The 24,398-nt window shown below is 43.6% G+C and overlaps 20 non-coding genes across 20 annotated transcripts; 10 read left to right on the top strand and 10 right to left on the bottom strand.

The window, feature by feature from the left end:
- The first annotated feature begins 832 nt into the window (after nucleotides 1-832).
- trnat-cgu (transfer RNA threonine (anticodon CGU)) lies at nucleotides 833-906 on the top strand. Its single transcript has one exon. It is a non-coding gene; the product is annotated as a tRNA-Thr (tRNA).
- Nucleotides 907-1,167: 261 nt separating this feature from the next.
- trnak-uuu (transfer RNA lysine (anticodon UUU)) lies at nucleotides 1,168-1,240 on the bottom strand. The gene has a single exon. It is a non-coding gene; the product is annotated as a tRNA-Lys (tRNA).
- A 1,376-nt stretch (nucleotides 1,241-2,616) lies between these two features.
- On the top strand, nucleotides 2,617-2,690 carry trnat-agu (transfer RNA threonine (anticodon AGU)). The gene has a single exon. It is a non-coding gene; the product is annotated as a tRNA-Thr (tRNA).
- Nucleotides 2,691-2,942: 252 nt separating this feature from the next.
- trnak-uuu (transfer RNA lysine (anticodon UUU)) lies at nucleotides 2,943-3,015 on the bottom strand. The gene has a single exon. It is a non-coding gene; the product is annotated as a tRNA-Lys (tRNA).
- Nucleotides 3,016-4,391: 1,376 nt separating this feature from the next.
- trnat-cgu (transfer RNA threonine (anticodon CGU)) lies at nucleotides 4,392-4,465 on the top strand. Its single transcript has one exon. It is a non-coding gene; the product is annotated as a tRNA-Thr (tRNA).
- A 261-nt stretch (nucleotides 4,466-4,726) lies between these two features.
- trnak-uuu (transfer RNA lysine (anticodon UUU)) lies at nucleotides 4,727-4,799 on the bottom strand. Its single transcript has one exon. It is a non-coding gene; the product is annotated as a tRNA-Lys (tRNA).
- Nucleotides 4,800-6,175: 1,376 nt separating this feature from the next.
- trnap-agg (transfer RNA proline (anticodon AGG)) lies at nucleotides 6,176-6,249 on the top strand. The gene has a single exon. It is a non-coding gene; the product is annotated as a tRNA-Pro (tRNA).
- A 252-nt stretch (nucleotides 6,250-6,501) lies between these two features.
- On the bottom strand, nucleotides 6,502-6,574 carry trnak-uuu (transfer RNA lysine (anticodon UUU)). The gene has a single exon. It is a non-coding gene; the product is annotated as a tRNA-Lys (tRNA).
- Nucleotides 6,575-7,952: 1,378 nt separating this feature from the next.
- Nucleotides 7,953-8,026, top strand: trnat-ggu (transfer RNA threonine (anticodon GGU)). Its single transcript has one exon. It is a non-coding gene; the product is annotated as a tRNA-Thr (tRNA).
- Nucleotides 8,027-8,287: 261 nt separating this feature from the next.
- Nucleotides 8,288-8,360, bottom strand: trnak-uuu (transfer RNA lysine (anticodon UUU)). The gene has a single exon. It is a non-coding gene; the product is annotated as a tRNA-Lys (tRNA).
- A 1,378-nt stretch (nucleotides 8,361-9,738) lies between these two features.
- Nucleotides 9,739-9,812, top strand: trnat-cgu (transfer RNA threonine (anticodon CGU)). Its single transcript has one exon. It is a non-coding gene; the product is annotated as a tRNA-Thr (tRNA).
- A 261-nt stretch (nucleotides 9,813-10,073) lies between these two features.
- On the bottom strand, nucleotides 10,074-10,146 carry trnak-uuu (transfer RNA lysine (anticodon UUU)). Its single transcript has one exon. It is a non-coding gene; the product is annotated as a tRNA-Lys (tRNA).
- A 1,376-nt stretch (nucleotides 10,147-11,522) lies between these two features.
- On the top strand, nucleotides 11,523-11,596 carry trnap-agg (transfer RNA proline (anticodon AGG)). The gene has a single exon. It is a non-coding gene; the product is annotated as a tRNA-Pro (tRNA).
- A 252-nt stretch (nucleotides 11,597-11,848) lies between these two features.
- Nucleotides 11,849-11,921, bottom strand: trnak-uuu (transfer RNA lysine (anticodon UUU)). The gene has a single exon. It is a non-coding gene; the product is annotated as a tRNA-Lys (tRNA).
- Nucleotides 11,922-13,296: 1,375 nt separating this feature from the next.
- On the top strand, nucleotides 13,297-13,370 carry trnat-cgu (transfer RNA threonine (anticodon CGU)). The gene has a single exon. It is a non-coding gene; the product is annotated as a tRNA-Thr (tRNA).
- Nucleotides 13,371-13,631: 261 nt separating this feature from the next.
- trnak-uuu (transfer RNA lysine (anticodon UUU)) lies at nucleotides 13,632-13,704 on the bottom strand. The gene has a single exon. It is a non-coding gene; the product is annotated as a tRNA-Lys (tRNA).
- Nucleotides 13,705-15,082: 1,378 nt separating this feature from the next.
- On the top strand, nucleotides 15,083-15,156 carry trnat-agu (transfer RNA threonine (anticodon AGU)). Its single transcript has one exon. It is a non-coding gene; the product is annotated as a tRNA-Thr (tRNA).
- Nucleotides 15,157-15,408: 252 nt separating this feature from the next.
- Nucleotides 15,409-15,481, bottom strand: trnak-uuu (transfer RNA lysine (anticodon UUU)). The gene has a single exon. It is a non-coding gene; the product is annotated as a tRNA-Lys (tRNA).
- Nucleotides 15,482-16,857: 1,376 nt separating this feature from the next.
- trnat-agu (transfer RNA threonine (anticodon AGU)) lies at nucleotides 16,858-16,931 on the top strand. The gene has a single exon. It is a non-coding gene; the product is annotated as a tRNA-Thr (tRNA).
- Nucleotides 16,932-17,183: 252 nt separating this feature from the next.
- On the bottom strand, nucleotides 17,184-17,256 carry trnak-uuu (transfer RNA lysine (anticodon UUU)). Its single transcript has one exon. It is a non-coding gene; the product is annotated as a tRNA-Lys (tRNA).
- Between the last annotated feature and the right edge of the window lie 7,142 nt (nucleotides 17,257-24,398).

The following is a 24,398-nucleotide window of genomic DNA, read 5'->3' on the forward strand; positions in this document are numbered from 1 at the left end:
TGTACATCGTTGACAAATGATTTGCCGCAGCTTTAATCCATTTGATTTCCAAAACTGTTTTCTCTATTTCCAGCAAGCCATCCGTGAAAAACTAATTGGATTGTCAATGAACACTTCATTCGGCAGCATGTTCCCATTGCTCAGGAATAGGCTGAAATGGTTTCGCAGATTTAACAGATTCAACACTGCAGACCAGTCTCCTAAGTACCGAGTAAAAAGAAGAAAGTTGCTGGAGAATCTGGCCTCCATGTACTCCCAAGCAACGATAATCGTGTTTGTTGATGTCTGTCATTACATCGGAAATAGGGGCCCATGAGTAGCATCCACTTAGCTTTAGTAAAGACATCAAAGTAAAATAGAAAATGTCTTGAAAATCTCAGCATTTGCCGAGACAGAAGAAAGACAACGTTTCGAGTCAGGATGACATTCCGTCAGGATGCAGAATCTCGACATGGAAATATAGAAGCAAGAAGGGTCGTTCGGCCCTCCGAGACTGTTCCGCCATTGATTTTGATCATGGCTGATCATCAAATCGTTATCATCCTGCCTCCCATACCCCTGGATCCCTTTAGCCCCAAGAGCGAAAAGTAATTTCTTGTTGAAATCAAACAAAGTTTGACTTCAATTAAATTGTGTGGTAGTGAATTCAACTCATTCAGCACCCTGTGGGTGAAGAAATGTCCCGAAACGTTGTTTCTGTTCTCTGTGCCCAGGTGCTGTCAGACCTGCTGTGATTTTCCAGCATTTTTGCTTCTGTTTCAGATTGCAGGGGGCACGGTCGGTTGCATTTATTTTTATATACAAATTGTAAGGCTGCATGCAGCGGCGCGTTGGCGCCGTGGCTTAGTTGGTTAAAGCGCCTGTCTCGTAAACAGGAAATCCTGAGTTCGAATCTCAGCGGCACCTTCGTGGACGTGGCCATTCGCCGTTTTGCAACCAACTCACTCTTGCTGTGAGACGCCGCAACTTGACCGCCATACAGTTCGACAGCAGGAAAAGAAGACCAGAGGCCCATTTGGCTGTGCCGGTCTTCAAGCTCCGATGAAAGACGATCAATTTTGCTGGTGGCGACTTCTGCAATTGTCAATCGCGTGTGAGGAATTGTTTAAAGTAAAACCAATTTGAACAACATCCCAAGCAGTTGCTTTGAGGCTGGCAGAAAAGCTCCGCCCGAACAGGGACTTGAACCCTGGACCCTCAGATTAAAAGTCTGATGCTCTACCGACTGAGCTATCCGGGCTCCGGAATCTCAATCTTTTCCATCCGTTGAACTAGCCGCGCTCTCGAGGAGAGAAGATTGGAAAAGAGTTCATTTTTTCATGTGGCTGGGGAAGTGTCATGTTATCCACGTTCAATTCAAGATGAGTATTTCGTCTCACTTTCTAAATGTCCAAAAGTCAAGTCCTGCTTAGAAGTTCATCGATTTGGCACCACAACGACCTCATCAAATCATCCCCACTTTACGTGCTGCCTCTCTCGTTCCTACATTGCGTCCAAAAGTAAGTCAACGGTGGTTCATTTCGTTCATGCACTTGTCTAGTAGGCTGATATTCTGAGTTAAAATCTCCGTGTTACTTGTTTATGCATTTCACGTTGTACAATTTGAAGTAAATCACCATTTCTCTGAGGACCAGCAGATTCAGGGTCCTGCATTCTGCAGCATAAAGTATCCCTTTGGCACATCGAGTCTGTTCCGGCCATCAAGCACGTGTCGATTCTGTCTAAACATTGACTCTTTTTCTCTCTGCACAGATCTTCAAACTATTAACGACGACTTTTGTTCATATGTACATCGTTGACAAATGATTTGCCGCAGCTTTAATCCATTTGATTTCCAAAACTGTTTTCTCTATTTCCAGCAAGCCATCCGTGAAAAACTAATTGGATTGTCAATGAACACTTCATTCGGCAGCATGTTCCCATTGCTCAGGAATAGGCTGAAATGGTTTCGCAGATTTAACAGATTCAACACTGTAGACCAGTTTCCTGAGTACCGAGTAAAAAGAAGAAAGTTGCTGGAGAATCTGGCCTCCATGTACTCCCAAGCAACGATAATCGTGTTTGTTGATGTCTGTCATTACATCGGAAATAGGGGCATGAGTCGCATCCACTTAGCTTTAGTAAAGAAAACAAAGTAAAATAGAAAATGTCTTGAAACTCTCAGCATTTGCCGAGAGAGAAGAAATACAAGGTTTCGAGTCAGGATGACATTCCGTCAGGATGCAGAATCTCGACATGGAAATATAGAAGCAAGAAGGGTCGTTCGGCCCTCCGAGACTGTTCCGCCATTGATTTTGATCATGGCTGATCATCAAATCGTGATCCCCCTGCCTCCCATACCCCTGGATCCCTTTAGCCCCAAGAGCGAAAAGTAATTTCTTGTTGAAATCAAACAAAGTTTGACTTCAATTAAATTGTGTGGTAGTGAATTCAACTCATTCAGCACCCTGTGGGTGAAGAAATGTCCCGAAACGTTGTTTCTGTTCTCTGTGCCCAGGTGCTGTCAGACCTGCTGTGATTTTCCAGCATTTTTGCTTCTGTTTCAGATTGCAGGGGCCACGGTCGGTTGCATTTATTTTTATATACAAATTGTAAGGCTGCATGCAGCGGTGCGTTGGCGCCGTGGCTTAGTTGGTTAAAGCGCCTGTCTAGTAAACAGGCGATCCTGAGTTCGAATCTCAGCGGCACCTTCGTGGACGTGGCCATTCGCCGTTTTGCAACCAACTCACTCTTGCTGTGAGACGCCGCAACTTGACCGCCATACAGTTCGACAGCAGGAAAAGAAGACCAGAGGCCCATTTGGCTGTGCCGGCCATCAAGCACCGATGAAAGTCCATCAACTTTGCTGGTGGCTCCTTCTGCAATTGTCAATCGCGTGTGAGGAATTGTTTAAAGTAAAACGAATTTGAGCAACATCCACGCTGTGGCTGGAAGAGAAGCTCCGCCCGAACAGGGGCTTGAACCCTGGACCCTCAGATTAAAAGTCTGACGCTCTACCGACTGAGCTATCCGGGCTCCTGAGTCTCAAACTTTTCCATTCGTTAAACTAGCCGCGCTCTCGAGGAGAGAAGATTGGAAGAGAGTTCATTTTTTCATGTGGCTGGGGAAGTGTCATGTTATCCACGTTCAATTCAAGATGAGTATTTCGTCTCACTTTCTAAATGTCCAAAAGTCAAATCCTGCTTAGAGGTTCATCGATTTGGCACCACAACGACCTCATCATATCATTCCCACTTTACGTGCTGCCCCTCTCGTTCCTACATTGCGTCCAAAAGTAAGTCAACGGTGTTTCAGTTCGTTCATGCACTTGTCTAGTAGGCTGATATTCTGAGTTAAAATCTCCGTGGTACTTGTTTATGCATTTCACGTTGTACAATTTGAAGTAAATCACCATCTCTCTGAGGACCAGCAGATTCAGGGTCCTGCATTCTGCAGCACAAAGTGTCCCTTTGGCACATCGAGTCTGTTCCGGCCATCAAGCACGTGTCGATTCTATCTAAACATTGACTCTTTTTCTCTCTGCACAGATCTTCAAACTATTAACGACGACTTTTGTTCATATGTACATCGTTGACAAATGATTTGCCGCAGCTTTAATCCATTTGATTTCCAAAACTGTTTTCTCTATTTCCAGCAAGCCATCCGTGAAAAACTAATTGGATTGTCAATGAACACTTCATTCGGCAGCATGTTCCCATTGCTCAGGAATAGGCTGAAATGGTTTCGCAGATTTAACAGATTCAACACTGCAGACCAGTCTCCTAAGTACCCAGGAAAAAGAAGAAAGTTGCTGGAGAATCTGGCCTCCATGTACTCCCAAGCAACGATAATCGTGTTTGTTGATGTCTGTCATTACATCGGAAATAGGGGCATGAGTCGCATCCACTTAGCTTTAGAAAAGAAAACAAAGTAAAATAGAAAATGTCTTGAAACTCTCAGCATTTGCCGAGACAGAAGAAAGACAACGTATCGAGTCAGGATGACATTCCGTCAGGATGCAGAATCTGGACATGGAAATATAGAAGCAAGAAGGGTCGTTCGGCCCTCCGAGACTGTTCCGCCATTGATTTTGATCATGGCTGATCATCAAATCGTTATCATCCTGCCTCCCATACCCCTGGATCCCTTTCGCCCCAAGAGCGAAAAGTAATTTCTTGTTGAAATCAAACAAAGTTTGACTTCAATTAAATTGTGTGGTAGTGAATTCAACTCATTCAGCACCCTGTGGGTGAAGAAATGTCCCGAAACGTTGTTTCTGTTCTCTGTGCCCAGGTGCTGTCAGACCTGCTGTGATTTTCCAGCATTTTTGCTTCTGTTTCAGATTGCAGGGGGCACGGTCGGTTGCATTTATTTTTATATACAAATTGTAAGGCTGCATGCAGCGGCGCGTTGGCGCCGTGGCTTAGTTGGTTAAAGCGCCTGTCTCGTAAACAAGAAATCCTGAGTTCGAATCTCAGCGGCACCTTCGTGGACGTGGCCATTCGCCGTTTTGCAACCAACTCACTCTTGCTGTGAGACGCCGCAACTTGACCGCCATACAGTTCGACAGCAGGAAAAGAAGACCAGAGGCCCATTTGGCTGTGCCGGTCTTCAAGCTCCGATGAAAGACGATCAATTTTGCTGGTGGCGACTTCTGCAATTGTCAATCGCGTGTGAGGAATTGTTTAAAGTAAAACCAATTTGAACAACATCCCAAGCAGTTGCTTTGAGGCTGGCAGAAAAGCTCCGCCCGAACAGGGACTTGAACCCTGGACCCTCAGATTAAAAGTCTGATGCTCTACCGACTGAGCTATCCGGGCTCCGGAATCTCAATCTTTTCCATCCGTTGAACTAGCCGCGCTCTCGAGGAGAGAAGATTGGAAAAGAGTTCATTTTTTCATGTGGCTGGGGAAGTGTCATGTTATCCACGTTCAATTCAAGATGAGTATTTCGTCTCACTTTCTAAATGTCCAAAAGTCAAGTCCTGCTTAGAAGTTCATCGATTTGGCACCACAACGACCTCATCAAATCATCCCCACTTTACGTGCTGCCTCTCTCGTTCCTGCATTGCGTCCAAAAGTAAGTCAACGGTGGTTCATTTCGTTCATGCACTTGTCTAGTAGGCTGATATTCTGAGTTAAAATCTCCGTGTTACTTGTTTATGCATTTCACGTTGTACAATTTGAAGTAAATCACCATTTCTCTGAGGACCAGCAGATTCAGGGTCCTGCATTCTGCAGCATAAAGTATCCCTTTGGCACATCGAGTCTGTTCCGGCCATCAAGCACGTGTCGATTCTGTCTAAACATTGACTCTTTTTCTCTCTGCACAGATCTTCAAACTATTAACGACGACTTTTGTTCATATGTACATCGTTGACAAATGATTTGCCGCAGCTTTAATCCATTTGATTTCCAAAACTGTTTTCTCTATTTCCAGCAAGCCATCCGTGAAAAACTAATTGGATTGTCAATGAACACTTCATTCGGCAGCATGTTCCCATTGCTCAGGAATAGGCTGAAATGGTTTCGCAGATTTAACAGATTCAACACTGCAGACCAGTTTCCTGAGTACCGAGTAAAAAGAAGAAAGTTGCTGGAGAATCTGGCCTCCATGTACTCCCAAGCAACGATAATCGTGTTTGTTGATGTCTGTCATTACATCGGAAATAGGGGCATGAGTCGCATCCACTTAGCTTTAGTAAAGAAAACAAAGTAAAATAGAAAATGTCTTGAAACTCTCAGCATTTGCCGAGAGAGAAGAAATACAAGGTTTCGAGTCAGGATGACATTCCGTCAGGATGCAGAATCTCGACATGGAAATATGGAAGGAAGAAGGGTCGTTCGGCCCTCCGAGACTGTTCCGCCATTGATTTTGATCATGGCTGATCATCAAATCGTGATCCCCCTGCCTCCCATACCCCTGGATCCCTTTAGCCCCAAGAGCGAAAAGTAATTTCTTGTTGAAATCAAACAAAGTTTGACTTCAATTAAATTGTGTGGTAGTGAATTCAACTCATTCAGCACCCTGTGGGTGAAGAAATGTCCCGAAATGTTGTTTCTGTTCTCTGTGCCCAGGTGCTGTCAGACCTGCTGTGATTTTCCAGCATTTTTGCTTCTGTTTCAGATTGCAGGGGCCACGGTCGGTTGCATTTATTTTTATATACAAATTGTAAGGCTGCATGCAGCGGTGCGTTGGCGCCGTGGCTTAGTTGGTTAAAGCGCCTGTCTAGGAAACAGGCGATCCTGAGTTCGAATCTCAGCGGCACCTTCGTGGACGTGGCCATTCGCCGTTTTGCAACCAACTCACTCTTGCTGTGAGACGCCGCAACTTGACCGCCATACAGTTCGACAGCAGGAAAAGAAGACCAGAGGCCCATTTGGCTGTGCCGGCCATCAAGCACCGATGAAAGTCGATCAATTTTGCTGGTGGCCACTTCTGCAATTGTCAATCGCGTGTGAGGAATTGTTTAAAGTAAAACGAATTTGAACAACATTCACGTTGTGGCTGGAAGAGAAGCTCCGCCCGAACAGGGACTTGAACCCTGGACCCTCAGATTAAAAGTCTGATGCTCCACCGACTGAGCTATCCGGGCTCCGGAGTCTCAAACTTTTCCATTCGTTGAACTAGCCGCGCTCTCGAGGAGAGAAGATTGGAAGAGAGTTCATTTTTTCATGTGGCTGGGGAAGTGTCATGTTATCCACGTTCAATTCAAGATGAGTATTTCGTCTCACTTTCTAAATGTCCAAAAGTCAAATCCTGCTTAGAGGTTCATCGATTTGGCACCACAACGACCTCATCAAATCATTCCCACTTTACGTGCTGCCCCTCTCGTTCCTACATTGCGTCCAAAAGTAAGTCAACGGTGTTTCAGTTCGTTCATGCACTTGTCTAGTAGGCTGATATTCTGAGTTAAAATCTCCGTGGTACTTGCTTATGCATTTCACGTTGTACAATTTGAAGTAAATCACCATCTCTCTGAGGACCAGCAGATTCAGGGTCCTGCATTCTGCAGCAAAAAGTGTCCCTTTGGCACATCGAGTCTGTTCCGGCCATCAAGCACGTGTCGATTCTATCTAAACATTGACTCTTTTTCTCTCTGCACAGATCTTCAAACTATTAACGACGACTTTTGTTCATATGTACATCGTTGACAAATGATTTGCCGCAGCTTTAATCCATTTGATTTCCAAAACTGTTTTCTCTATTTCCAGCAAGCCATCCGTGAAAAACTAATTGGATTGTCAATGAACACTTCATTCGGCAGCATGTTCCCATTGCTCAGGAATAGGCTGAAATGGTTTCGCAGATTTAACAGATTCAACACTGCAGACCAGTCTCCTAAGTACCGAGTAAAAAGAAGAAAGTTGCTGGAGAATCTGGCCTCCATGCACTCCCAAGCAACGATAATCGTGTTTGTTGATGTCTGTCATTACATCGGAAATAGGGGCCCATGAGTAGCATCCACTTAGCTTTAGTAAAGACATCAAAGTAAAATAGAAAATGTCTTGAAAATCTCAGCATTTGCCGAGACAGAAGAAAGACAACGTTTCGAGTCAGGATGACATTCCGTCAGGATGCAGAATCTCGACATGGAAATATAGAAGCAAGAAGGGTCGTTCGGCCCTCCGAGACTGTTCCGCCATTGATTTTGATCATGGCTGATCATCAAATCGTGATCCCCCTGCCTCCCATACCCCTGGATCCCTTTAGCCCCAAGAGCGAAAAGTAATTTCTTGTTGAAATCAAACAAAGTTTGACTTCAATTAAATTGTGTGGTAGTGAATTCAACTCATTCAGCACCCTGTGGATGAAGAAATGTCCCGAAACGTTGTTTCTGTTCTCTGTGCCCAGGTGCTGTCAGACCTGCTGTGAATTTCCAGCATTTTTGCTTCTGTTTCAGATTGCAGGGGCCACGGTCGGTTACATTTATTTTTATATACAAATTGTAAGGCTGCATGCAGTGGTGCGTTGGCGCCGTGGCTTAGTTGGTTAAAGCGCCTGTCTGGTAAACAGGAGACCCTGAGTTCGAATCTCAGCGTCACCTTCGTGGACGTGGCCTTTCGCCGTTTTGCAACCAACTCACTCTTGCTGTGAGACGCCGCAACTTGACCGCCAGACAGTTCGACAGCAGGAAAAGAAGACCAGAGGCCCATTTGGCTGTGCCGGTCTTCAAGCTCCGATGAAAGACGATCAATTTTGCTGGTGGCGACTTCTGCAATTGTCAATCGCGTGTGAGGAATTGTTTCAAGTAAAACCAATTGGAACAACATCCCAAGCAGTTGCGTTGAGGCTGGCAGAAAAGCTCCGCCCGAACAGGGACTTGAACCCTGGACCCTCAGATTAAAAGTCTGATGCTCTACCGACTGAGCTATCCGGGCTCCTGAGTCTCAAACTTTTCCATTCGTTGAACTAGCCGCGCTCTCGAGGAGAGAAGATTGGAAGAGAGTTCATTTTTTCATGTGGCTGGGGAAGTGTCATGTTATCCACGTTCAATTCAAGATGAGTATTTCGTCTCACTTTCTAAATGTCCAAAAGTCAAGTCCTGCTTAGAAGTTCATCGATTTGGCACCACAACGACCTCATCAAATCATCCCCACTTTACGTGCTGCCTCTCTCGTTCCGACATTGCGTCCAAAAGTAAGTCAACGGTGGTTCATTTCGTTCATGCACTTGTCTAGTAGGCTGATATTCTGAGTTAAAATCTCCGTGTTACTTGTTTATGCATTTCACGTTGTACAATTGGAAGTAAATCACCATCTCTCTGAGGACCAGCAGATTCAGGGTCCTGCATTCTGCAGCATAAAGTATCCCTTTGGCACATCGAGTCTGTTCCGGCCATCAAGCACGTGTCGATTCTGTCTAAACATTGACTCTTTTTCTCTCTGCACAGATCTTCAAACTATTAACGACGACTTTTGTTCATATGTACATCGTTGACAAATGATTTGCCGCAGCTTTAATCCATTTGATTTCCAAAACTGTTTTCTCTATTTCCAGCAAGCCATCCGTGAAAAACTAATTGGATTGTCAATGAACACTTCATTCGGCAGCATGTTCCCATTGCTCAGGAATAGGCTGAAATGGTTTCGCAGATTTAACAGATTCAACACTGCAGACCAGTCTCCTAAGTACCGAGTAAAAAGAAGAAAGTTGCTGGAGAATCTGGCCTCCATGTACTCCCAAGCAACGATAATCGTGTTTGTTGATGTCTGTCATTACATCGGAAATAGGGGCCCATGAGGAGCATCCACTTACCTTTAGTAAAGACATCAAAGTAAAATAGAAAATGTCTTGAAAATCTCAGCATTTGCCGAGACAGAAGAAAGACAACGTTTCGAGTCAGGATGACATTCCGTCAGGATGCAGAATCTGGACATGGAAATATAGAAGCAAGAAGGGTCGTTCGGCCCTCCGAGACTGTTCCGCCATTGATTTTGATCATGGCTGATCATCAAATCGTTATCATCCTGCCTCCCATACCCCTGGATCCCTTTAGCCCCAAGAGCGAAAAGTAATTTCTTGTTGAAATCAAACAAAGTTTGACTTCAATTAAATTGTGTGGTAGTGAATTCAACTCATTCAGCACCCTGTGGGTGAAGAAATGTCCCGAAACGTTGTTTCTGTTCTCTGTGCCCAGGTGCTGTCAGACCTGCTGTGATTTTCCAGCATTTTTGCTTCTGTTTCAGATTGCAGGGGCCACGGTCGGTTGCATTTATTTTTATATACAAATTGTAAGGCTGCATGCAGCGGCGCGTTGGCGCCGTGGCTTAGTTGGTTAAAGCGCCTGTCTCGTAAACAGGAAATCCTGAGTTCGAATCTCAGCGGCACCTTCGTGGACGTGGCCATTCGCCGTTTTGCAACCAACTCACTCTTGCTGTGAGACGCCGCAACTTGACCGCCATACAGTTCGACAGCAGGAAAAGAAGACCAGAGGCCCATTTGGCTGTGCCGGTCTTCAAGCTCCGATGAAAGACGATCAATTTTGCTGGTGGCGACTTCTGCAATTGTCAATCGCGTGTGAGGAATTGTTTAAAGTAAAACCAATTTGAACAACATCCCAAGCAGTTGCTTTGAGGCTGGCAGAAAAGCTCCGCCCGAACAGGGACTTGAACCCTGGACCCTCAGATTAAAAGTCTGATGCTCTACCGACTGAGCTATCCGGGCTCCGGAATCTCAATCTTTTCCATCCGTTGAACTAGCCGCGCTCTCGAGGAGAGAAGATTGGAAAAGAGTTCATTTTTTCATGTGGCTGGGGAAGTGTCATGTTATCCACGTTCAATTCAAGATGAGTATTTCGTCTCACTTTCTAAATGTCCAAAAGTCAAGTCCTGCTTAGAAGTTCATCGATTTGGCACCACAACGACCTCATCAAATCATCCCCACTTTACGTGCTGCCTCTCTCGTTCCTGCATTGCGTCCAAAAGTAAGTCAACGGTGGTTCATTTCGTTCATGCACTTGTCTAGTAGGCTGATATTCTGAGTTAAAATCTCCGTGTTACTTGTTTATGCATTTCACGTTGTACAATTTGAAGTAAATCACCATTTCTCTGAGGACCAGCAGATTCAGGGTCCTGCATTCTGCAGCATAAAGTATCCCTTTGGCACATCGAGTCTGTTCCGGCCATCAAGCACGTGTCGATTCTGTCTAAACATTGACTCTTTTTCTCTCTGCACAGATCTTCAAACTATTAACGACGACTTTTGTTCATATGTACATCGTTGACAAATGATTTGCCGCAGCTTTAATCCATTTGATTTCCAAAACTGTTTTCTCTATTTCCAGCAAGCCATCCGTGAAAAACTAATTGGATTGTCAATGAACACTTCATTCGGCAGCATGTTCCCATTGCTCAGGAATAGGCTGAAATGGTTTCGCAGATTTAACAGATTCAACACTGCAGACCAGTTTCCTGAGTACCGAGTAAAAAGAAGAAAGTTGCTGGAGAATCTGGCCTCCATGTACTCCCAAGCAACGATAATCGTGTTTGTTGATGTCTGTCATTACATCGGAAATAGGGGCATGAGTCGCATCCACTTAGCTTTAGTAAAGAAAACAAAGTAAAATAGAAAATGTCTTGAAACTCTCAGCATTTGCCGAGAGAGAAGAAATACAAGGTTTCGAGTCAGGATGACATTCCGTCAGGATGCAGAATCTCGACATGGAAATATGGAAGGAAGAAGGGTCGTTCGGCCCTCCGAGACTGTTCCGCCATTGATTTTGATCATGGCTGATCATCAAATCGTGATCCCCCTGCCTCCCATACCCCTGGATCCCTTTAGCCCCAAGAGCGAAAAGTAATTTCTTGTTGAAATCAAACAAAGTTTGACTTCAATTAAATTGTGTGGTAGTGAATTCAACTCATTCAGCACCCTGTGGGTGAAGAAATGTCCCGAAATGTTGTTTCTGTTCTCTGTGCCCAGGTGCTGTCAGACCTGCTGTGATTTTCCAGCATTTTTGCTTCTGTTTCAGATTGCAGGGGCCACGGTCGGTTGCATTTATTTTTATATACAAATTGTAAGGCTGCATGCAGCGGTGCGTTGGCGCCGTGGCTTAGTTGGTTAAAGCGCCTGTCTAGGAAACAGGCGATCCTGAGTTCGAATCTCAGCGGCACCTTCGTGGACGTGGCCATTCGCCGTTTTGCAACCAACTCACTCTTGCTGTGAGACGCCGCAACTTGACCGCCATACAGTTCGACAGCAGGAAAAGAAGACCAGAGGCCCATTTGGCTGTGCCGGCCATCAAGCACCGATGAAAGTCGATCAATTTTGCTGGTGGCCACTTCTGCAATTGTCAATCGCGTGTGAGGAATTGTTTAAAGTAAAACGAATTTGAACAACATTCACGTTGTGGCTGGAAGAGAAGCTCCGCCCGAACAGGGACTTGAACCCTGGACCCTCAGATTAAAAGTCTGATGCTCCACCGACTGAGCTATCCGGGCTCCGGAGTCTCAAACTTTTCCATTCGTTGAACTAGCCGCGCTCTCGAGGAGAGAAGATTGGAAGAGAGTTCATTTTTTCATGTGGCTGGGGAAGTGTCATGTTATCCACGTTCAATTCAAGATGAGTATTTCGTCTCACTTTCTAAATGTCCAAAAGTCAAATCCTGCTTAGAGGTTCATCGATTTGGCACCACAACGACCTCATCAAATCATTCCCACTTTACGTGCTGCCCCTCTCGTTCCTACATTGCGTCCAAAAGTAAGTCAACGGTGTTTCAGTTCGTTCATGCACTTGTCTAGTAGGCTGATATTCTGAGTTAAAATCTCCGTGGTACTTGTTTATGCATTTCACGTTGTACAATTTGAAGTAAATCACCATCTCTCTGAGGACCAGCAGATTCAGGGTCCTGCATTCTGCAGCACAAAGTGTCCCTTTGGCACATCGAGTCTGTTCCGGCCATCAAGCACGTGTCGATTCTATCTAAACATTGACTCTTTTTCTCTCTGCACAGATCTTCAAACTATTAACGACGACTTTTGTTCATATGTACATCGTTGACAAATGATTTGCCGCAGCTTTAATCCATTTGATTTCCAAAACTGTTTTCTCTATTTCCAGCAAGCCATCCGTGAAAAACTAATTGGATTGTCAATGAACACTTCATTCGGCAGCATGTTCCCATTGCTCAGGAATAGGCTGAAATGGTTTCGCAGATTTAACAGATTCAACACTGCAGACCAGTCTCCTAAGTACCCAGGAAAAAGAAGAAAGTTGCTGGAGAATCTGGCCTCCATGTACTCCCAAGCAACGATAATCGTGTTTGTTGATGTCTGTCATTACATCGGAAATAGGGGCATGAGTCGCATCCACTTAGCTTTAGAAAAGAAAACAAAGTAAAATAGAAAATGTCTTGAAACTCTCAGCATTTGCCGAGACAGAAGAAAGACAACGTTTCGAGTCAGGATGACATTCCGTCAGGATGCAGAATCTGGACATGGAAATATAGAAGCAAGAAGGGTCGTTCGGCCCTCCGAGACTGTTCCGCCATTGATTTTGATCATGGCTGATCATCAAATCGTTATCATCCTGCCTCCCATACCCCTGGATACTTTAGCCCCAAGAGCGAAAAGTAATTTCTTGTTGAAATCAAACAAAGTTTGACTTCAATTAAATTGTGTGGTAGTGAATTCAACTCATTCAGCACCCTGTGGGTGAAGAAATGTCCCGAAACGTTGTTTCTGTTCTCTGTGCCCAGGTGCTGTCAGACCTGCTGTGATTTTCCAGCATTTTTGCTTCTGTTTCAGATTGCAGGGGCCACGGTCGGTTGCATTTATTTTTATATACAAATTGCAAGGCTGCATGCAGCGGCGCGTTGGCGCCGTGGCTTAGTTGGTTAAAGCGCCTGTCTCGTAAACAGGAGATCCTGAGTTCGAATCTCAGCGGCACCTTCGTGGACGTGGCCATTCGCCGTTTTGCAACCAACTCACTCTTGCTGTGAGACGCCGCAACTTGACCGCCATACAGTTCGACAGCAGGAAAAGAAGACCAGAGGCCCATTTGGCTGTGCCGGTCTTCAAGCTCCGATGAAAGACGATCAATTTTGCTGGTGGCGACTTCTGCAATTGTCAATCGCGTGTGAGGAATTGTTTAAAGTAAAACCAATTTGAACAACATCCCAAGCAGTTGTTTTGAGGCTGGCAGAAAAGCTCCGCCCGAACAGGGACTTGAACCCTGGACCCTCAGATTAAAAGTCTGATGCTCCACCGACTGAGCTATCCGGGCTCCTGAGTCTCAATCTTTTCCATCCGTTGAACTAGCCGCGCTCTCGAGGAGAGAAGATTGGAAAAGAGTTCATTTCTTCATGTGGCTGGGGAAGTGTCATGTTATCCACGTTCAATTCAAGATGAGTATTTCGTCTCACTTTCTAAATGTCCAAAAGTCAAGTCCTGCTTCGAAGTTCATCGATTTGGCACCACAACGACCTCATCAAATCATCCCCACTTTACGTGCTGCCTCTCTCGTTCCTACATTGCGTCCAAAAGTAAGTCAACGGTGGTTCATTTCGTTCATGCACTTGTCTAGTAGGCTGATATTCTGAGTTAAAATCTCCGTGTTACTTGTTTATGCATTTCACGTTGTACAATTTGAAGTAAATCACCATTTCTCTGAGGACCAGCAGTTTCAGTGTCCTGCAGTCTGCAGCATAAAGTGTCCCTTTGGCACATCGAGTCTGTTCCGGCCATCAAGCACGTGTCGATTCTATCTAAACATTGACTCTTTTTCTCTCTGCACAGATCTTCAAACTATAAACGACGACTTTTGTTCATATGTACATCGTTGACAAATGATTTGCCGCAGCGTTAATCCATTTGATTTGCAAAACTGTTTTCTCTATTTCCAGCAAGCCATCCGTGAAAAAGAAATTGGATTGTCAATGAACACTTCATTCGGCAGCATGTTCCCATTGCTCAGGAATAGGCTGAAATGGTTTCGCAGATTTAACAGATTCAACACTGCAGACCAGTCTCCTGAGTACCCAGGAAAAAGAAGAAAGTTGCTGGAGAATCTGGCCTCCATGTACTCCCAAGCAACGATAATCGTGTTTGTTGATGTCTGTCATTACATCGGAAATAGGGGCCCATGAGTAGCATCCACTTAGCTTTAGTAAAGACATCAAAGTAAAATAGAAAATGTCTTGAAAATCTCAGCATTTGCCGAGACAGAAGAAAGACAACGTTTCGAGTCAGGATGACATTCCGTCAGGATGCAGAATCTCGACATGGAAATATGGAAGGAAGAAGGGTCGTTCGGCCCTCCGAGACTGTTCCGCCATTGATTTTGATCATGGCTGATCATCAAATCGTTATCATCCTGCCTCCCATACCCCTGGATCCCTTTAGCCCCAAGAGCGAAAAGTAATTTCTTGTTGAAATCAAACAAAGTTTGACTTCAATTAAATTGTGTGGTAGTGAATTCAACTCATTCAGCACCCTGTGGGTGAAGAAATGTCCCGAAACGTTGTTTCTGTTCTCTGTGCCCAGGTGCTGTCAGACCTGCTGTGATTTTCCAGCATTTTTGCTTCTGTTTCAGATTGCAGGGGCCACGGTCGGTTGCATTTATTTTTATATACAAATTGTAAGGCTGCATCCAGCGGTGCGTTGGCGCCGTGGCTTAGTTGGTTAAAGCGCCTGTCGAGTAAACAGGAGATCCTGAGTTCGAATCTCAGCGGCACCTTCGTGGACGTGGCCATTCGCCGTTTTGCAACCAACTCACTCTTGCTGTGAGACGCCGCAACTTGACCACCATCCAGTTCGACAGCAGGAAAAGAAGACCAGAGGCCCATTTGGCTGTGCCGGCCATCAAGCACCGATGAAAGTCGATCAATTTTGCTGGTGGCCACTTCTGCAATTGTCAATCGCGTGTGAGGAATTGTTTAAAGTAAAAGGAATTTGAACAACATTCACGTTGAGGCTGGAAGAAAAGCCCCGCCCGAACAGGGACTTGAACCCTGGGCCCTCAGATTAAAAGTCTGATGCTCTACCGACTGAGCTATCCGGGCTTCTGAGTCGCAATCTTTTCCATCCGTTGAACTAGCCGCGCTCTCGAGGAGAGAAGATTGGAAGAGAGTTCATTTTTTCATGTGGCTGGGGAAGTGTCATGTTATCCACGTTCAATTCAAGATGAGTATTTCGTCTCACTTTCTAAATGTCCAAAAGTCAAATCCTGCTTAGAGGTTCATCGATTTGGCACCACAACGACCTCATCAAATCATTCCCACTTTACGTGCTGCCCCTCTCGTTCCGACATTGCGTCCAAAAATAAGTCAACGGTGTTTCAGTTCGTTCATGCACTTGTCTAGTAGGCTGATATTCTGAGTTAAAATCTCCGTGTTACTTGTTTATGCATTTCACGTTGTACAGTTTGAAGTAAATCACCATTTCTCTGAGGACCAGCAGTTTCAGTGTCCTGCAGTCTGCAGCATAAAGTGTCCCTTTGGCACATCGAGTCTGTTCCGGCCATCAAGCACGTGTCGATTCTATCTAAACATTGACTCTTTTTCTCTCTGCACAGATCTTCAAACTATAAACGACGACTTTTGTTCATATGTACATCGTTGACAAATGATTTGCCGCAGCGTTAATCCATTTGATTTGCAAAACTGTTTTCTCTATTTCCAGCAAGCCATCCGTGAAAAAGAAATTGGATTGTCAATGAACACTTCATTCGGCAGCATGTTCCCATTGCTCAGGAATAGGCTGAAATGGTTTCGCAGATTTAACAGATTCAACACTGCAGACCAGTCTCCTGAGTACCCAGGAAAAAGAAGAAAGTTGCTGGAGAATCTGGCCTCCATGTACTCCCAAGCAACGATAATCGTGTTTGTTGATGTCTGTCATTACATCGGAAATAGGGGCATGAGTCGCATCCACTTAGCTTTAGTAAAGAAAACAAAGTAAAATAGAAAATGTCTTGAACCTCTCAGCATTTGCCGAGAGAGAAGAAATACAAGGTTTCGAGTCAGGATGACATTCCGTCAGGATGCAGAATCTCGACATGGAAATATGGATGGAAGAAGGGTCGTTCGGCCCTCCGAGACTGTTCCGCCATTGATTTTGATCATGGCTGATCATCAAATCGTTATCATCCTGCCTCCCATCCCCCTGGATCCCTTTAGCCCCAAGAGCGAAAAGTAATTTCTTGTTGAAATCAAACAAAGTTTGACTTCAATTAAATTGTGTGGTAGTGAATTCAACTCATTCAGCACCCTGTGGGTGAAGAAATGTCCCGAAACGTTGTTTCTGTTCTCTGTGCCCAGGTGCTGTCAGACCTGCTGTGATTTTCCAGCATTTTTGCTTCTGTTTCAGATTGCAGGGGCCACGGTCGGTTGCATTTATTTTTATATACAAATTGTAAGGCTGCATGCAGCGGTGCGTTGGCGCCGTGGCTTAGTTGGTTAAAGCGCCTGTCTAGTAAACAGGAGATCCTGAGTTCGAATCTCAGCGGCACCTTCGTGGACGTGGCCATTCGCCGTTTTGCAACCAACTCACTCTTGCTGTGAGACGCCGCAACTTGACCACCATCCAGTTCGACAGCAGGAAAAGAAGACCAGAGGCCCATTTGGCTGTGCCGGCCATCAAGCACCGATGAAAGTCGATCAATTTTGCTGGTGGCCACTTCTGCAATTGTCAATCGCGTGTGAGGAATTGTTTAAAGTAAAAGGAATTTGAACAACATTCACGTTGAGGCTGGAAGAAAAGCCCCGCCCGAACAGGGACTTGAACCCTGGGCCCTCAGATTAAAAGTCTGATGCTCTACCGACTGAGCTATCCGGGCTTCTGAGTCGCAATCTTTTCCATCCGTTGAACTAGCCGCGCTCTCGAGGAGAGAAGATTGGAAGAGAGTTCATTTTTTCATGTGGCTGGGGAAGTGTCATGTTATCCACGTTCAATTCAAGATGAGTATTTCGTCTCACTTTCTAAATGTCCAAAAGTCAAATCCTGCTTAGAGGTTCATCGATTTGGCACCACAACGACCTCATCAAATCATTCCCACTTTACGTGCTGCCCCTCTCGTTCCTACATTGCGTCCAAAAATAAGTCAACGGTGTTTCAGTTCGTTCATGCACTTATCTAGTAGGCTGATATTCTGAGTTAAAATCTCCGTGTTACTTGTTTATGCATTTCACGTTGTACAATTTGAAGTAAATCACCATTTCTCTGAGGACCAGCAGTTTCAGTGTCCTGCAGTCTGCAGCATAAAGTGTCCCTTTGGCACATCGAGTCTGTTCCGGCCATCAAGCACGTGTCGATTCTATCTATACATTGACTCTTTTTCTCTCTGCACAGATCTTCAAACTATAAACGACGACTTTTGTTCATATGTACATCGTTGACAAATGATTTGCCGCAGCGTTAATCCATTTGATTTGCAAAACTGTTTTCTCTATTTCCAGCAAGCCATCCGTGAAAAAGAAATTGGTTTGTCAATGAACAGTTCATTCGGCAGCATGTTCCCATTGCTCAGGAATAGGCTGAAATGGTTTCGCAGATTTAACAGATTCAACACTGCAGACCAGTCTCCTAAGTACCGAGTAAAAAGAAGAAAGTTGCTGGAGAATCTGGCCTCCATGGACTCCCAAGCAACGATAATCGTGTTTGTTGATGTCTGTCAGTCCATCGGAAATAGGGGCATGAGTAGCATCCACTTAGCTTTAGTAAAGACATCAAAGTAAAATAGAAAATGTCTTGAAAATCTCAGCATTTGCCGAGAGAGAACAAAGACAACGTTTCGAGTCAGGATGACATTCCGTCAGGATGCAGAATCTCGACATGGAAATATAGAAGCAAGAAGGGTCGTTCGGCCCTCCGAGACTGTTCCGCCATTCATTTTGATAATGGCTGATCATCCAATCGTCATCCCCCTGCCTCCCATACCCCTGGAACCCTTCAGCCCCAAGAGCGAAAAGTAATTTATTCTTGAAGTCAAACAAAGTTTGACTTCAATTAAATTGTGTGATAGTGAATTGAACTCATTCAGCACACTGTTGGTGAAGAAATGTCCCGAAACGTTGTTTCTGTTCTCTGTTTCCAGGTGTTGTCACGTGCTGCGCATGAATGTTGCTGACAGCCGTTGCCATTTATTTGAAATATTATTTGCTGACATCATCCTGAAAGTCATATCTTTAAAATGCGCATTTTTTGGTTTATTGTGTGCAGTTGTGGTGTTCTTACTTGAGGAATCATGTCCCTGCTGCAGAGGGAGTACAGCAAAAGTTCAAGACCTGATTCATAAGATGGCCAGTCTATCATATTAGGGAAAAGAAACCGTTTAGGATTATATTGGCTGGAGTTTAGGAGAGAGAGAGAGAGGATCTCACAGAAACTTGCAAAATTATAGCAGGTTTAGACAGGGTAGATTCAGGCATGATATTCTCATTGATGGGGGAATCCAGAATGAGGGCTCATTGTGTGAGGATAAGGGGTAAACCTTTCCGAACTGAGGTGATGAAAAAATTCTTCACCCAGCGTGTGGTGAATGTATGGAATTTACTATCACCGAATGAAGTTAAGGCCAGAAACGATGCCTGATTGCAAGAAGAAATAGATATAGATCTTGGCTAAACAGATGAAGGGACCTGGGGGGAGGGTGGAAGAGTGCCCAGGATTTGATGCTCATTCACGATCAAAATGCATGGCGGAGTCGGCTTGTCAGGTGGAATGGCCCACTCCTCCTTCTAGTTTAGATGTTTCTATGATATCTAACTGATCAATCCTTTGATCATCTTCATTTGATTACTTCGATAAGTCGCCCCCATCATCTTCCACATGCAAGGAAATCCAAGAGCCCACACTTTACTAAAATATTTCCCCTGCATCTCTTACACCACTTCCTCTTTCCATTAGGTTTGATACCAAAAAGCGATTTTTCTCTGCGAGATGGAGATTACACAGAAGACTACGGAGCTTGTTTTATTATTATTATAGTACTTGTGAGACAAATGGCAATATCACATTCGTGGTTTCTACTGTACCTGATTTCTTTTTTCCTGATTTCTGTTCTTGAAACTTCCTCCTCTCCACGTCTCAGTAGTTGCTAGTACTTCGCAATTTAGAAAATATTTTGATATATGTGCCTTACCCACGACGTGAATGACTTCACACATTCTCACTTTGGATTTGGTCTACCCCATTTTCCCATTCGCTTAATATGCTGTGTAACCAACTGTTCTAGTTAGCACGACTCACAGTGCCTAAAATCTCAGATAATTTCCATTGGGCCTTCAACGAACTTAGTAAGAAGAATGTGGTCACAAATCTAGTTGCCACACAGATATTTGAGGGAGACAACTATTCCAATCCTACCATTTAATATATATATATATATCAATCCAACTCCCTGCCTCGAAATTTGGCGTCAATTTTCTATCCATACGCAATATATTGCATTAATTTAATTGTCTCTTATTTCGCTTAACAATACACATTTGGCAATTATAGAGAGTTGGGTGGGAGAGTAAGCTATTGGGAGACAGGAAGTAGATTTTCGGGGTGAAATTATTCAGCAATAATGTGGGCAATACACGAGTGGGAAGCTTCTAACATTGTTGTGAACATTAGTAATTTCAGAATATATATATTTTTAAATCGATAGAATAACAATTGTTGACATTAGAAGAACTTTTTGTGTAACTGCACATGATTCACAAATGGTTAACAAAAAAGCGCAGCAACAATTAAATAGGACTGCATAGTATATAGATCACAGAGACTATCCATTGGACATAACCAATCAAGGAAATGTGTAAGAAAGAAGCTACTTTGTCCATCGGGTCAGCACCTTCCCTTTGAGTGAGCACATTTGCTATTGTCTATTGACTGCCTTCTCCCTGAAGAACCTTCCTTTTCCAACAACACAATAATTCCCTTTTTGATTTTGTTGATTGAAAATACCTACATGCAATTCTGAAAGAACTGCAAAGCCGGCTTTAACCGTTCAGTGCATGGAATGTTGTAGCTCATTTTGCCTTCACATATTTTACTAATTAATTTAATTGGTGCCCTGTCATTCTGGACTTTTTCTCTCGTGGAATAATTTCTTGCAATTTATTCTGTCCAAATTGGTCATTATTTTTCAATACCTATGCCACACGCCCAATCAACTTTCCTTTCTTCAATTAAAACTGTCCCAAGGTTTGCTTTCTAACTCATAAACAAATGTGCTCATCCCGGAAAGAATTTGTAAATCATGTTTACTAATCATTCAAGTATGTTGACATCTTTCCAAAAGTGTGCTGCCGAATAAGGTGCACCTGCTTATCTGTGGGCTAACCAGCATCTTTTAGAGTTGTCTGGTTAGCAAGGTAAAAGCAAAATATTGCGGATGCTGGAATCATAAACGGAGTTCTGACGATGTGCCATGCTGACTCGAAACGTTCGCTCCAGTCAACAGATGCTGATTAACAAAGAGTCTTTTGGAAGGCCACATTGATTGTTATACTTTGCATTGTTTCCCAGGAGTTTATTGTAGCTTTCCTATATTATATTTTATTATCGTCTATCCTCTCTGAAATTCATATGTAAAATAATGAAATTTAATACTTCTCCAACTGCTTCGACTGAACAGTTGAAATTGGCTCATTTGCTAGGATCAGGTGTTGCATTAATTTTGACAAATTCAAGCTAAATATCAGGCTTAACAGCTAACTGAACAATATAAACTTACCACAGTGAAGGATGCTGCTAATCGTCAGAATACTCTTATCCTTCTAACAGAGAGCTTACCCAGTCAAAGATACAGCTAGTATTCATAAACGTTAAGCAGAATACGAGGTGTCCCGAAAACACATCCCTTGTTGCACTCTGATGATTGGTAACATAACATAAATTAATTTGCAGAAATACCAGAGGGTTGTTTTTTTTGGGGGGGGCGAGGAGGAGTGAGGCAATGTGTGAAAATGAGAGGCATATAGCCACTAGAGAACCTTGTCGCCTACAGGCAAAACTCACATTTTAGTGTGATTACAGTGAGCAGGATATGAAAGGAAGTTCGATTAAGTAGTGGCAGAGTTGCCTGCTTCAGCATTAGTCTGAAAAGAAGAGGATGAAGAAAATATCGAAGGCAAACTTGATCTGGCTCATATATAAGCGCATTCGAATGAGGGATTATTTAGGGCCAGTTTAAAAGAATTGTTCCAACCCTGGAGATGGCACCAAATCCATTTAGAATCTAAAAAACTAGCCGTTCCTTCCATCCAAACGTCCCACATTCAATTATAAGGAATGATTTCTGAATGGTATCTCAAATTCCAATTTGACATTGTGAATACAGATTCAACCCCAGCTTAGATGAACAAAATGAACTGCTCTTTTACTTGCTGGGGTTTTATTTAGCTAAATTCTGCAGCCATTATTATTTCACTAGGAGCTTTGCTGAAACACATCTCGGATACACAGAATGGAGCAACTTTACTTATTTATGGGATCTTCGGGGTACAATAAGATATGCACCTTCCATTCACGCAAAAATAAACACAAATTTGTTTCTGAATTTCAAAGAAGGAGACATGAACAGACAAACCATTTCAGCATCTTGACCTCATCATCCTTTATCAAAACGATGCTGCAGAACAGGTGGGGTGGGATGGAGGGATAGGAGTAAGTTTGATCGCAATCGAGTGAGACAGAGGGAGGGTTATCGCGATAGATAGAAAGATAGAAAAAAGAAGAATTCTGTACATGCCAAATAGAATGAAGAAGAAATTGAGGTATTGTTGGAAGATTCAAAATAAAAAATAACACTATGGCTGAAAAAAAAATGATATCATGTAGCAAAGAAAGAATGATGGAAACAAAAGGAGAAAGAGAAAGATGCAAAGATAAACGGGGAACAATGCTGAAATATAGAAGGACGACTCATCGGAAGTATTGCAAACAGAGGCTAGTGTAGAAAGACACAGTTTTTATCAGATAAGAGATTTTCGTTAATTGAGTCACCCCACATATTAGGTTAGTTCCTTTTCATTAGGCCCAGAGAATAATCAACGGCTTCCACTTTTTGGCGGAGTTCAGCAGCGAATTACTACCGTTCCCTGAAGGGGAGGGTATTGACAAATTATCTGGGTATTGCCTTAATTTCCTGACAGGGTCGATTTTAACTCACCTGGACGAAATGTATCTTTCATAAATCATCCGGATAATTGTGCCACCGATTGTGTAGGGCCCTCGTCAGTACACATCTGAAATACAAACTGGATTGTCAGACCAGATCAACACGGTTATTTGCAGATTTGTGGATGGATATATATTATTAATCTTTCAGAGTGTTGTACCTCACGATTTCACTCAAGGAAACTTAAAATGTGAGAAGTTGCAAATCCTTTAACAAACGCTAAATCCCTGTACGACCGAGAACCAATGGCATCAGTTTGTTCCATCTCTAAGATGCAAAGCAGAAGCTAACCAACGTTCTTTCGGCAGCATCTTCCAAACCTACCATCGCTACAATCTAGAAGGACGAGGGAAACTAATACCTGGGAACATCACTACATGGAATTGCCCCTGCAAGTCTCTCACAAAACTGACTTGCAGATATAATGAATGAGTAATCCAATCAGGGCTGAGATGAAGAAGACCTAATTCACTCAGAGAGTTGTGAACCTGTAAAATTCTCTACCAGAGAAAGCTGTTGGTACCACTCAGTTACGTATGTCCAAGAGGGAGGTGGACATATGTAACTAAGTGTCTCAAAGGATCAAGGGGAATGGAGAAAAAGCAGGAGTGAGATACTGAAAGTACATGATCAACCATGATCATATTGAATGGTGGTGCAGGCCCGAAGGGCCGAATAGCCTACTTCTACCCCCTATTTTCGATGTTTCTATGGCAGTTCCATCAGGGTCGCTGGGTCAAAACCACTGAGGTGGAGTACAGCTTTCTTGACTGAAACATATCTGATTATCTGGGGTCAGAAAGGATAAATTTTGCGATGATGCTTGAACTCAAGAGAGAGTACAGGACCAGAGGAAGAAATCGTAATACGATTAGGTCTTCATCTAGGGTGGTTTTTATGAAGCATTTCTTCTCTCAACAAGTGATGAGTATTTGCAATCTTACCAACAGCAAGTTGAAGAGGCCGATTCCTTGAACGTTTTCAAGGCTGAGGTCAAAGGCTTTTAATCAGTCGGGGAACATTTAGTATGGGAAGGGTAACGAAGATGAGGTAGAAAATTAGACTTAGTGGGTCACTGATCAGCTATGATATTACAAAATGACTGAAAAGGTTCAAACGGCTGCCTGTCCGATTTCTCTTCGGTGTTATTTTTTAAAGTCTTATAGCCTTCGAGTATTATGTTTGAGATTGTGTATCCCTGACGTGCAGTACAATACTTAATGCACTTCAAAAGTATAAATTACATTTTGAACTCAAAGCTTGGATAGGTGAGCCACTCCACAATTTGCTGATTGGTAGCTGATAAATGTTACTAATCATTCCTGGGTTTATTTCTTCATCCTCTCCATTTATGTATTTATTCGTGTCACAAGTATGCTTACATTGGCACTGCAATGCAGTTACTCTGAAAATCTCCTAGTCGCCACATTGCTGCGCCTGTTCAGATACACTGGGGGAGAATCTGGCATTGCCAATGTACCTAACGAGCCCGAGTTTTGGACTGTGGGTGTAATTCAGAGCACCCAGAGGAAATCCAAGCAGACACGGGGAAAATGTGCAGACACCGCTCAGACAGTGGCCCACTCCAGGAATCGATCCTGGATCCCTGGCGGTGCGACATAGCTGTGCTAATCACTGTGCCACGGTGCTGCCAACAAAGTCACATGCCCACATGCTAAAATATGAAATCTCTCAGTTCTTTGACCGTCTGTCCGATAGAAAAGTCAAAATTGTCCTTATGATTTAAAGAGATTTAAGAGAACCAATTCCTGTCATGGCCGAGGATTGTAAGAGTTCTTTCACTTTTC

Source organism: Mustelus asterias, chromosome 16 (genome assembly GCF_964213995.1).
Source record: "Mustelus asterias chromosome 16, sMusAst1.hap1.1, whole genome shotgun sequence".
NCBI classification, from domain to species: domain Eukaryota; kingdom Metazoa; phylum Chordata; class Chondrichthyes; order Carcharhiniformes; family Triakidae; genus Mustelus; species Mustelus asterias.